We start from the raw sequence: 12,937 nt of genomic DNA, 5'->3' as shown, positions 1-12,937 counted from the left end.
AATTTTTTCTTGTAGCTGGATTACATAAAGAAAAGATGCTTCTCTGTGCATAAAGATACATAAGGGAAAGCTGTGGTTGGATTCTGCAGTGTAAATGTCAAAAAATTAACCAAGACTAACCTTAGCCAAAGGGAATAATACTGATTCTCAAAGCTGAAAAGCCCATTAATCTGCACTAGAGACCAAATCGACCTAATAGATATTTACAGAACGTTTCATCCAACAGCTGCAGAATTCACGTTTTTCTCCTCAGCTCATGGATCATTCTCAAGGATAGACCATATGTTAGGCCACAAAACAAATCTCAAAAAATTTAAAAAAATTGAAATCATACCAAGTATTTTCTCTGGCCACAGTGGAATAAAACTATAAATCAATAACATGAGGAACATTGGAAAATATAGAAACACATGGAAATTAAACAATATGCTTCTGAATGACCAGTGGATCAATAAGAGATTAAGAAGGAAATTTTAAAATTTCTTCAAAAAATAAAAATAAAAACACAACATATCAAAACCTATGGGATACAATAAAAGCAGTACAAGAGGAAAGTTTATAGCAATAAGTGCCTACATCAAAAAAGCAGAAAAGCTTCCAATAAACAACCTAATGATGCAACTCAAAGAACTAGAAAAACAATAGCAAACCAACCCCAAAATTAGTAGAAGAAAAGAAATAATAAAGATTAGAGCATAAATAAATGACATTGAAACAATCAAAAAAATGCAAAAGATCAGCAAAATGAAAAGTTGGTTTTTTGAAAAGATAAACAAAATATATACACCTTTAGCCAGACTAACTAAAAAAAGAGAGAAGACCCAAATAAATAAAATCAGAGATGAAAAAGGAGACATTACAACTGATAATGCAGAAATCTAAAGGATCATTAGAAACTACTATGAGCAACTATATGTCAATAAATAGGAAAACCTAGAAGAATGGATAAATTCCTAGACACATACAACCTACCAAGATCGAACCAGGAAGAAATAAAAAACCTGAATAAACCAATAACAAGTAATGAGATAGAATAATAAAAATATCCCAACAAAGAAAAGCCCAGGACCTGATGGTTTCACTGCTGAATTCTACCAAGCATTCAAAGATAACTAATACCAATCCTACTTAAACTATTCCAAACAAATCAAAGAGGAGGGGATACTCCCAAACTCATTCTACGAGGCCTATATCATCCTATTACCAAAACCAGACAAAGACACAACAACAAAGAAAGAAAACTATAGGCCAATATCTTTGATGAACACAGATGCAGAAATCCTCAACAAAATACTAGCAAACTAAATTCAACGTCACACTAAAAAGATTACTCATCACGGTCAAGTGGGATTCATCCCAGGGATGCAAAGATGGTTCAACATATGCAAATTAATCAATGTGATACATCATATAACAGAACGAAGGACAAAAAGCATAAGACAATTTCAATTGATGCTGAAAAAGCATTCAATAAAATTCAGCATCCCTTCATGATTAAAAACTCTCAAAAAACTGGGAATAGAAGAAACTTAGCTCTACATGATAAAAGCCCACAGCTAGTATCATAATGAATGGGGAAAAACTGAAAGCCTTTTCTCTAAGATTTGGAACAAGACAAGGATGCTCAGTTTCACCACTGTTATTCAACATAGTATTGGATGTTCTAGCTAGAGCAATCAGATAAGATAAAGAAATAAAGGACATCCAAATTGAAAAGGAAGACATCAAATTATCCTTGTTTCCAGATGATAAAATCTTATATCTAGAGAAACCTGAAGACTCCACCACAAAAATATTAGAACTGATAAACAAATTCAGTAAATTTGCAGGATACAAAGTCAATATACAAAAATCAGTAGCATTTCTATATGCCAACAGTAAACAATCTGAAAAAGAAAACAAGAAAGTAATCCCATTTACAATAGCTACAAATAAAATAAAATACCTAGGAATAAACTTAACTAAAGAAATGAGAGCTCTTTATAATGAAAACTGTAAAACATTGATGAAAGAAGTTGAAGAGGACACACACACACAAATGGAAAAATATTCCTTGCTCATGGATTGGAAGAATCAATATTGTTAAAATGTCCATACTACCCAAAGCAATCTACAGATTCAGTGCAATCCCCATCAAAATACCAATGACAGTCTTCACAGAAATAGAAAAATAATCCTAAATTTTATATGGAACTAGATCCTTATCTCTCACCACATACAAAAATCAAATCAAAATGAATTAGAGACATAAATCTAAGACCTGAAACTATGAAACTTCTAAAAGAAAACATTGGGGAAATTCTTCAGGACATTGGTCTGGGAAAGAACTTTTTGAATAATACCCCTATAGCACAGGCAACCAAAACAAAATTAGACAAATGGGACCACATCAAGCTAAAAAGCTTCTACACAGTAAAGGAAAAAAATCAACAAAGTGAAGAAACAACCCACAGAATGGGAGAAAATATTTGCAAACTACCCATCTGACAAGGGATTAATAACTAGAATATATAAGGAGCTCCAACAACCCAATAGGAAAAAAATCAAACAATCTGATTAAAAAATGGGCAAAGAATATGAATAGACATTTTTCAAAAGAAGACATACAATAGCCAATAGGTTTATGAAAAAATGGTCAACATCATTAGTCATCAGAGAAATACAAATTGAAACTACAATGAGATATCATCTCACCCCAGTTAAAATGGCTGTTATCAAAAAGATAAGCAATAATGAGTACTGGAAAGGATGTGGAGAAAGGTGAACCCTCATAGACTGTTGGTAGGAATGTAAATTAGTGCAACCACTATGGAGAGCAGTATGGAGGTTCCTCAAAAAACTGAAAATAGAACTACCATCTGACCCAGCAATCCCACTGCTGGGTATAAATTCAGAGGAGGGGAATTCAGTATGTCAAAGGGTATCTGCACTCCCATGTTTACTGGAGCACTATTCACAATATCCAAGATATGGAATCAACCTAAGTGTCCATCAACAGATGAATGGATAAAGAAATTGTGGTACATGTACACAGTGGAATATTATATAGTCACAAAACTAATGAAATCCTGCCATTTGCAACACCATGGATGAAACTGGAGAACATTATGTTAAGTGAAATAAGCCACACACAAAAAGACAAATCACATGTTCTCACTCATATGTGGGAGCTAAATATTAAGAACGATTGATCTCATGGAGACAGAGAGTAGAATGACAGTTACTGGAGGCTGGGAAGGGTAGCAGGGAGCGGGGGATAAAGTGGAGATGGTTAATGGGTGCAAAAATATAGTTAGGTAGTTAAATAGAATGAACGATATTTGATAGCACAATAAAGTGACTGTAAACAACAAGTTGGGGTATACTTTAAAATAACTAAAGGAGTGGCATTGGAATATTTCTAACACAAAGAAATGTTAAATGCCTGAGGTGATGCATACTCCATTACTCTGATTGAATTAATATTGTCTGCCTCTATCAAAAGATCACACGTACCCTATAGATATATACAACTGTTATGTACTCATAGTAATTAAAAATTTAAAAAAACAGGTATTACCCAAAAGAGCTGAAAAGTCCAGAGGTGGATTTTGGCTTTAGGAATGACTGGATCGAGGGGCTCATGTAATATTACCTGGACTCTCTCTCTTGTTCTTTGTTTCTGTTTGGCTTTATTCCACAGGATGGGTTGCATCCATCCAGGTCTGCCTTATCAGAGCCTTGACCACTGCATAACATACCTGCCTTGGCTGAGCATTCAAATCTCTATGGAACTGCCTGCAACAGAATTATATCTTTAGCCTACTGCTGGCCTGTGTCGGTTCTTCCTTTGGGGGTGATAGGGCTTCTTTGTGGGCTACCACTCAGGTCTTCTGGATCTTCCCTTGGTCATTTACTGTTGGTCATCAGCCATTGATCTCTCATCATCTTTCAGCAGGGTGGCAGCATTACCCCTTTGCTGTTTTGGTAGGCTTTGTTCCCTCAGATTTTTCAAATTCCCACATTGTTGCAACCTTCCCTTCCACTGGACATTTTCCCAGGCCACCATGGTGAAATCTGTAGCAATGAAGCCATTACTTGTGTCAGGGGTTACCTCTGCCCCACCTACTAACTCCGACATTATTCTCTTTGCCCACCAGGCAGTATCTGACAGAGTCACAAATTCAATGATTATTTCTGTAAGTACTATTAGCATTATAATATTTTCCACTTAGTGTTATAACTTCCCAATTCCTATATTCTTCCACACCACGATATGGCTGTGTATTTATATGCTTATGGAAGGTATCATATTTAACTCATTTGATCCCATAGCATAAGACAGTTGGATTTTTTTCCAGTATTTTGTAAAATATTCTAAGTAAATACAGCGACGAACATATTTGTGTGCATGTCTTGCAGACTTTTCTAAGGGTTCTTTTAAGGATAAATTCCTAGGAGTAAATTCGCTGGGTCAAAGTTATGCACATTTCCAAGATCATTGATAATACATTCATATAATATGATTTCCTCATTTTGGAGGAACCCAAACTGAACATTCAACAAAATCCTTCTGCATATTTGAAATTAGATTTATTTTCTTTAAAAACAATAAAGCATAAATATATTCACTTTTATTCTAAGTATTTACTTCTATGGTTTTTGCTTTGTTACACTTGGTATTTCAATCAAATCAGTAGTGCTTCTGAAAAGAAATATTGGGAGGCTTTCTAAAAATATCACATCTTTGCCAAAATGTTCAGATTTGAAAATGAAATGTGTCCCCAGTAATTGAATTACACTGCAATCCAATTCATCTCAGTTCCAAGGAGGAAAGAAAATTGCACCATGAGAGTCGTGACTGTAGCACATTACCCATGACTTGCAAACTTGCTTGAACAAAAACCTGGAGCCTAGATGTATAGAAAGACAAAATGCAAGTTTTTGGTGTTGAGAAAGTGAGATTAGATTATTAAGTATGAAATGTCGTATTTCGTTAGGTACTAAGTTTGACTGTTGATATATCCGACATTTCACTTTGACACTTTTTTTATTTTTTGTGAAGGTATATTCTCAGTATTTCAAATGCTTTTGGCTTGTGCTTATCTTTCACATTTTTTTTTGAGCAATTTTTGTGAAACCATGTATAAGTCAAAAATTTGTGTTATTTTCAAATATAAGTTCCATCATGGAACCAATGAAGTGCAGACAGCTTGAAATATCAATGAAGTGTTTGGGAAGGATGTGGCTAATGAATGCATAGTACAATGCTTCATCTCTTAGTACATGATAGTGCTTTCATCTTGTTTGGAACTGTCTTATCTCTTTCATTTTTGCATTTTAGTTATATTGTACTGATATGTAATCTAATTTTTATAGTCTCACTAAAGTTGCAAAGTAAAGAAACATGATATGATATAATATAATACAGCTGCATTTACAATTTATGATCTTTATATAATCTAGTACTCCCTAAATTCATATTTTAAGTTCTACATGCTTTACAGCTGCACATTATATGTTTGGTTTTATGGTATCTAATATTTAGTCTGGCCAGTGTGATGTCTAACCCCTTCAATAGCATTAGGAAGATGACCTGTAAAACTACCTATCTACCCATCATCTGTCTTTCTTAGAGCAAATGATCTCAGTGGAGTAAAATACTAAAGGCTCCAAGTTCTTAGATTGCAAATAAAATGATTTATAGTAGTTTTCTTCAGCAGTATTTTAGCAGCAAAAATTTACCACCTTGTAGTAGAGTTCTTTTCAGGGACATTGTCACTATTATTGACACCAGCCTCTAAATGAATACTTATGAAACCTTTGTTCGGTAGAAGTTTCCTACTATATCTTCCCCAATTCTTGTTCTTTTAACGTGTCTTCTTTCTGTGTCAGTTAATTGAGCTGTAGTGTCATGAAGAATTCTTTGGAAGAGTTTGAATCTCGTTCTAGTCATGGCTTTATCTGCTTGAATATGTGACTGTGGGTTCAAACCTTTCTTCCTTGTCTTCCCCTATAGTACCTTAGAGATATTAGCACCTTCTGCTAGGTATTTCTCTGGATTCTGGGAAGAATATGAAAATGTGCGCATGAAGAGGTTGTAAAATGAGTGTTAAAAGCAGAAATAACAATTTAAGATCCTTTTAAAAAATAAAATTTCAGATGTGAAATTATTGATAGTTTATGTAAGTTCATTCAATAGATTCAGGTAACATTTTTTTTGTTAGACCAGAAAATTTCTGTTTTACCAAGGTATTTGTACTTCATATCAGCTGGGACTTTGGGGGCTTGAATGATTCAAGGATTATGCACCTGTAACAAGGTGTCCTGGCTGTGTGAGGTCAACAGGGTTCCTGAAACCTGAAAGACAACCGTGGACACTTAGAAGTGTCTGTATTATTTCCTGTCACTTTTATGGAGTTCAGAAGTTTCTTGGGAAAGAAGCTGATCCCTGTCAGTGATGGGTTAAAGTCATAACTCATGATGCCATGAGACACTACATCTCTCAGTCTGTCTCCTGTCACCTGTGAAGAATTCCAGATATTTCCATAGTCCCCACACAAAGGCCCAGGTCCATATCAGAATTATCTGATCCTACTTAGAGTTCACAGTGATTCTAGGCCATCTGAATTCTTAGTTAAAATTCCAGGAAGCCCAGAGGCTCAGGGATAGCACACGTAAATAGAAATATTCTACTATCTTAATTCACAAATGGTATCTCCTTTCCACATTTCTTTTTTCTTGAGGATTAAATGGCAAAAAAAAAAAAAAAAAAAAAAGAAAGAAAGAAAGAAAGAAAGGAAGAAAGAGAAAGAAAGAAAAGAAAAGAAAAGAAAAAGTCCAGCGGTTCCTCTTAGCACACATCTGTGGAGTTGCTTTTCCCTTGGTGTCTGGGCTTTTGTTTTTGGCAGTCTTCGGTGTCCTCTTGGAGGTGCAGGTACATCATTGATTAGTCACCAAAGCCTTATTCTAGCCCTGCTTGCTTTTGTGCTATGTACTGTGTCACCAAAAAGCTATAATTTTGACCTTAATTAAAATCAAAATTATAGCTTTTTGGTGACACAGTACATAGCACAAAAGGTCATTGAAATCTTTTATTAAGTTTTTGGTCCAAGTCTGGACTCTAAATATTCTATTATGCATCTGGATTTCTGTTTGCATAAGCTTAAAAGTGTATACCCTTGTTGAGTCTCTTTTGAGATGGGTTTGTATTTTGAAAATTACACCTTTGATCTAAACAGAGCATTTGGTTTCCACATTTACTTTCCTTTTCATGTCCACCTTGGCCCTGGAGGACTCACTTATCCTCGCTGTTGTAGTTTCATCTCCCTGTGAAGGGCGGCCCCTCCCGCTCGCTTACAGATGATACAGGGATGCTAGTTGCATGTCCCCTCCTGGCCAAGAGGCCAACAACTAGAGTTAAGGCACAACACGGCACAGCTGGTAAAGTGCTGAACTGAGTAAGGGAGCAACGTGGCCGGGCGCGGTGGCTCACGCCTGTAATCCTAGCACTCTGGGAGGCCGAGGCGGGTGGATCGCTCAAGGTCAGGAGTTCGAGACCAGCCTGATCAAGAGCGAGACCCCGTCTCTACTAAAAATAGAAAGAAATTATCTGGCCAACTAAAATATATATAGAAAAAAAAAAAAAATTAGCCGGGCATGGTGGCGCATGCCTGTAGTCCCAGCTACTCGGGAGGCTGAGGCAGGAGGATCGCTTAAGCCCAGGAGTTTGAGGTTGCTGTGAGCTAGGCTGATGCCACGGCACTCACTCTAGCCCGGGCAACAAAGCAAGACTCTGTCTCAAAAAAAAAAAAAAAAAAAAAAAAAGGGAGCAACGTGATCACAGGCTGAAGGAGCTGCAGGACTTAGCCAACGTGTGCTGGCAGAAGAATGAAAGGGACTGGATTCTCAGCTGCTGGAGCAAGGGAGGTGGAAGGTGAAGTTGGATAAGGGAGAGCTTATCACTTTGGGAGCACCCTTCTGGGATTTAGGATCTAACATGCTGGCAAGAATCCTGGGAGACAGTGTTAACACAGTTCTGGGATGGCTCCCAGACAGAGGAAGAAGGCAACAGAGAAGTAGGCATCTAGAGCTCATCGACATGCAAGGCTAGAAATGCCACCAGCTGATTATATTGCACATGAAGGCCCAGAGAACCTTCTGTTTTCCTAAGCAATAAGGAACGTGGTGGTGAGAGGGGCAGCAGCCGCAATGAGAAGCTCAGCAGCTCTCCCAGGGCTGTGGTAGGAGAGGCCATTGCAGAATTGGGCCCATGGATATCAATGAATATGATGGGATCCTGAAATAACAGAGGCCAGGTGGCCGTGCTCAACCACCAGAAGCCAGGCAGGTGCAATTATTGTAATGAGCACCAAAGCAGAGTGGCAGTCAGGGAGGGCTCACCCACAGAGAGCTATGGAGATGGCTAAAGAGTGCGATGTCCCTAGGGCTGAGACAGATGGCAAGCAAATGAGGATATTATTTAATTTATACAACTAGAAGAAATCTAGGATGGATGAACAGGAGGCTGAGGGCAGCTGCCCAATAAACAAATCATGATCCTCTGCTCAGTTTCCAGACTTGAGCCAATTTTCTAACCTGGAATCCCTTGACTTGAGGAAAGTCTAGGTCTTCAAGAGAAGGAACTTTACTATATGACGACAACTGTGCACAGTAATGACTCAGCCAATCCTCCCCCAGAGGTGCCTGTGGCCACTCGCTTGGGTAACCATACACAAGGGGAAAGGGTATGGTAGCTGGCCTCCAAGATGGGTCCCAGCGATTCTCACCTCCTAGTCTGCATGCCTCTGTGTGGTCCTCTTGCACGCTGAGTGGGTCTGACCTGTAACCAATAGGCGATTGTGGAAGTGATGGAGTGCAACTTCCGAAGCTAAGCGATAAATACATTGTGGCTTCTGCCTTGCCCTTTCTTAAAGATCACAGCATTTGGAAGAAGCCAGCTGCCATATCACAAGGACACTCAAACCACCTTTTGGAGAGGTCCAAGTGGCCAGGAACTAAGGCCTTCTGGCAACAGCCAGCATGAACTTCCCAGCTGTACATCTTGGAACTGGATCTTCCAGTTCCAACGGAGCCTCTAGTTGACTGTACCCCCAGCCCACGTCTTGACTGCAACCTCATGAGAGACTCTGAGCCAGAGCCATACAGACAAGTCACTCCCAAATTCCGGACCCACAAACACTCTGTGAGATAATGAACATTTATTTATTGCTGTTTTAAGCCACTGCATTTTAAGGTAATTTGTTGCACAGTAATAAATAATTAATATAGGGAAATACCCGATGCCTCAGTGATTGTTTAGGTCTGAATTGATATCCAGAGACCTAAAGCCTCATCGTGGACCCCCCTGTTAGAGTGAAGGCAGAGAGGGGGTCAGACGATCATGGAGTCTTGGCCCAGCTCAAGCACACTGCATCCACAGACTCACGTGGTGGTTGTTCCCACAGTTTCCAAATGTACAACTGGAATGGACATAGTTGGTATCTGCCACAACTGCTGCATTGATTATTTGGCCTGTGGGGTGAGAGATGTTGTAGTGGAGAAGGTCAAGGGGAAGGCCCTAAAACTGAAAGACAGTTGTGCATCCCAAGAAGAATGCTGGAGATTAGCGTCACCCTTAAGGACTTATATGGTGCAGTTGTGATCATCCCCAGCCTATCTCCATTTAATTCACCAGCCTGGCCCCTGCGAAAACCACTGGATCCTGGATAATGACAGTGCACTGCTGCAAACTCCAACAGAAGTAGCCCAGATGGTAGCTGCTGGGCCCGATATGGCAGTTTTACTAAAACAGATGAACTTAGCCTTTAGTACATGGTATGTGGCCATTGATCTGGTGAATGCATTCTTTTCCATCACTGTTGGAAAGAAGAAAAAGAAATGGTTTGCATTCACTTAGGTCAGACAATAGTACATATTTAGTCTTCCCTTGGGCTATACTAATTCTTCCGCCCTCTGTCATACATACCGTGAAGATAACTGGACCAGCTGCACACTCTGCAGAACAGCACCCGGGTCCAATATGTCAATGCTCATGTCAAGCACATGCATGAGCAAGATGCAGCGAGTGTACTGAAGGCCTTGGTGAGATCCCTGGAGATAAACCCGTGTTTCAGAGTCCTGCCACATCAGTTGTAGAAGTCTAGTGGTCTGAGGCACGCTGGGGTATCCCCCCAAAGTAAAGAAGAAAGTTATTACATCTTGCACTTCCAACTATGAAGAAGGAAGCACAGTGCTTGTAGGTCCCATAGTTTCTGGAGATGGCACATTCCATACCTGGGAATCTTCTCTGACTCATAGACTGTGTTACACGGAAGGCTTCTCCCTCTAAGTCAGTCCTGGAGAAGGGCTCTGAAGTAGACCCTGGCTGCAGTGCAAATAGCTCTGCTGCCCAAGCTGAATGACCCAGCAGAGCTTACGTTAGTAGTGATATCAGTGGCGGGAAAAGACCGCCACGTGCAGTGTATAGTAAGTCCCACTGGGACAAGCATAAAGCTGACCCTAGGATTCTGGAACAAGGCCACACCACCTCCAGTGGAAAATTTTACGCTCTTCAGAAAACAGCTCCTGGTGTACTGCTGCTGGACCTTGGTAGAGATGGAGCATCTGGACATGGGACATCAAGTGACCATACATATCTCCAGAACTGCCCAGCACAGACTCATCAAGCTATAAGGCTGGTGGGCTGAGCAGCATCCATGGCAAGACAGAAGTCTTGCATCGGGGATCAAACATGAGCAGGGCCTGGGGACCCACGCCAGCTACACCAGCAGCTAGCCCAGACCTCCATAGCCCCCCTACTGTTGCCCCAGGGACTCCCCCTCAACTCACACCTACAGCCACATTTGGAAGGGGGATCCCCGATGACCCACTGATGGAGAAGGAAAAAGTGCGAGCTTGGATCTTGAACCGTGTGTGTGTGGATATAAGCCAAAAATAGACAGTGACTTCACTACGGCTGCACCCAGGCTGAGCCTCAAAGACCTTGGTGAGGGGAACCCGAATGAGTGGTGCACCAGGTCATCTACCTACGGTAGACAGAGAATGTCTAGCTTCCCCTTCCTTCCTTGCTTGCTTCCTTCTTCTTCATCATCTATTGATCAATCTACCTGTTGATCTATTTTCTGTCAATCATCTTTCTATTTATCTAGCAATAATTTATCTATTCATTATCTATTGTTCTATCAATTATCTATCATCTATTTATCAGTCATCCATTATCTATCTGTTTATCATCTATTTATTTTTCAATCATCCATCTGTTTTCTTTCTAAGTATCATACCTCTCTCTATCTTTCTGCACACAGACTCACTGGCAATAACAAGTGACTTGGCCAGTTGATCAGGGGCCTGGGAGGAGGAAAACTGGGAGATGAGGGTGAAGGAGGTCTGGGGTAGAGGCATGTAGGTGGATGACATGGGACCCAAAGCATTTATGTCCCATGCTAATGCTCACCAGAGAGTCTCCACCATGGAACGAAGAGGCCCTGAACAAACATGTCTTTTTGACCGTTCGCTCTTTGTTTTATTTTAAATTTATTGTTTTCTGATTTATGTCCTAGACACTTTCCACTTTGATTTAAGACTGCTGTACTAAGAACAATAACCAAAATAGCTTCAATTTTTGTAACATCTTCTCATAATTTGCCTCATTTTATCCTGGCAAAAGTCCTGGGATTTAAGAAAAACAGGGAGATTTCTTCCAGATGAAGAAAACTGATGCTCAGAGATGTTTGGTACCCTGTCCTGAGCCGGCTGGTGAGGAAGGTACGAACAGATCTCCAGCTTCCCTCGGGGGTTCCTTGGGCCTCTTTGGGCTGTGGAGGGAACGCAGAGCTGAGTCAGCCAGCAGGGGGCGCCTGTCTGTCCTTGTCTGCATCATCCACCTGACCGTGCCAGGCAGGCTTGGGCAGCCAGCCCCAGAGCCTTGTCCTGTGGGCTAAGTCAGGGTGCACTTCCCCTCACTGCTTCTCCACTTGCTGCCACTCCGCTGCCCAGGGCACCGCTGTGTGTGCCCATCCTCTGTTTCCCTGTAGATCGCTCGCTGCTGCAGGCTCTGCCTAGTCCCTAGCAAGAAATGGACAGGGGTTAGCACCCAGCCCTAGGCTGTAAATCAGCCTTAGTGCTAACAATAACCTTTCCCTTCCTGCCATAATACAAATGCGGAGCTTGTCGTGGAGGTTTATCTTTGTGGCATGAATATTGATCTTTTCCCACATGCCCTTACGATGCGTGCTTTCTCCAGCAGGACCCAGCTTTGTTGTGTTTCTCCTTCCTGCTTTCTCATTTATTATGGTCCCCCTTCTGCAATGAGAGACCCTGTGAGTGACTAATTCATTCAATCATCAGAAGTTTGTGTTGAGTCCTCCCCAGGGGTCAGGCACCATGCATGACACACTGAACCCGAATCCCAGCCCTCACGAAGGGGCATTCTAGGGAGGGAGACACACGATAAACAAAACAAATATGGACCGATATGACGGCAATAAGCGCCAGGAAGAAAGATAAAACAGGGAAAGGAATAAGGAGAGGGGGTGCAGGGAGATGGGGCACAGTCCGGGGGGAAGTTTGTAGTCTGTAGGGAAAAGGTGACAAAACAGAGAAGGTGACATTTGAACAAAGACCAGAAGATGGTGAGGGAGCCAGCCCTGAAGATATCTGGGAGAAAGTTATTCCAAAGAATAGAAAATGTAACGGACCCGCTGGGGGGCGGACCCCCCCACACAGGCCAGTGTGGCTGGGCTGGAGTGAGGAGGGGAGGGGAGGTCAGAGACAGGGAGGGATGAGGAAAGGGATGTGGTCCCAGAGAGTGGGATACAGATCGCGTAGGGCCCGGCAGGGCCATAGGGATGGTGTTGGTGTTAACATAAGATGAGAAGCCACTTTCAAATGAGAAACACATGCAAGGGGAACTGGTCCAGATGAGTGTGTATGATGG

Source organism: Eulemur rufifrons, chromosome 7 (genome assembly GCF_041146395.1).
Source record: "Eulemur rufifrons isolate Redbay chromosome 7, OSU_ERuf_1, whole genome shotgun sequence".
NCBI lineage: Eukaryota > Metazoa > Chordata > Mammalia > Primates > Lemuridae > Eulemur > Eulemur rufifrons.
Note: the sequence above shows the minus strand (reverse complement) of the source record.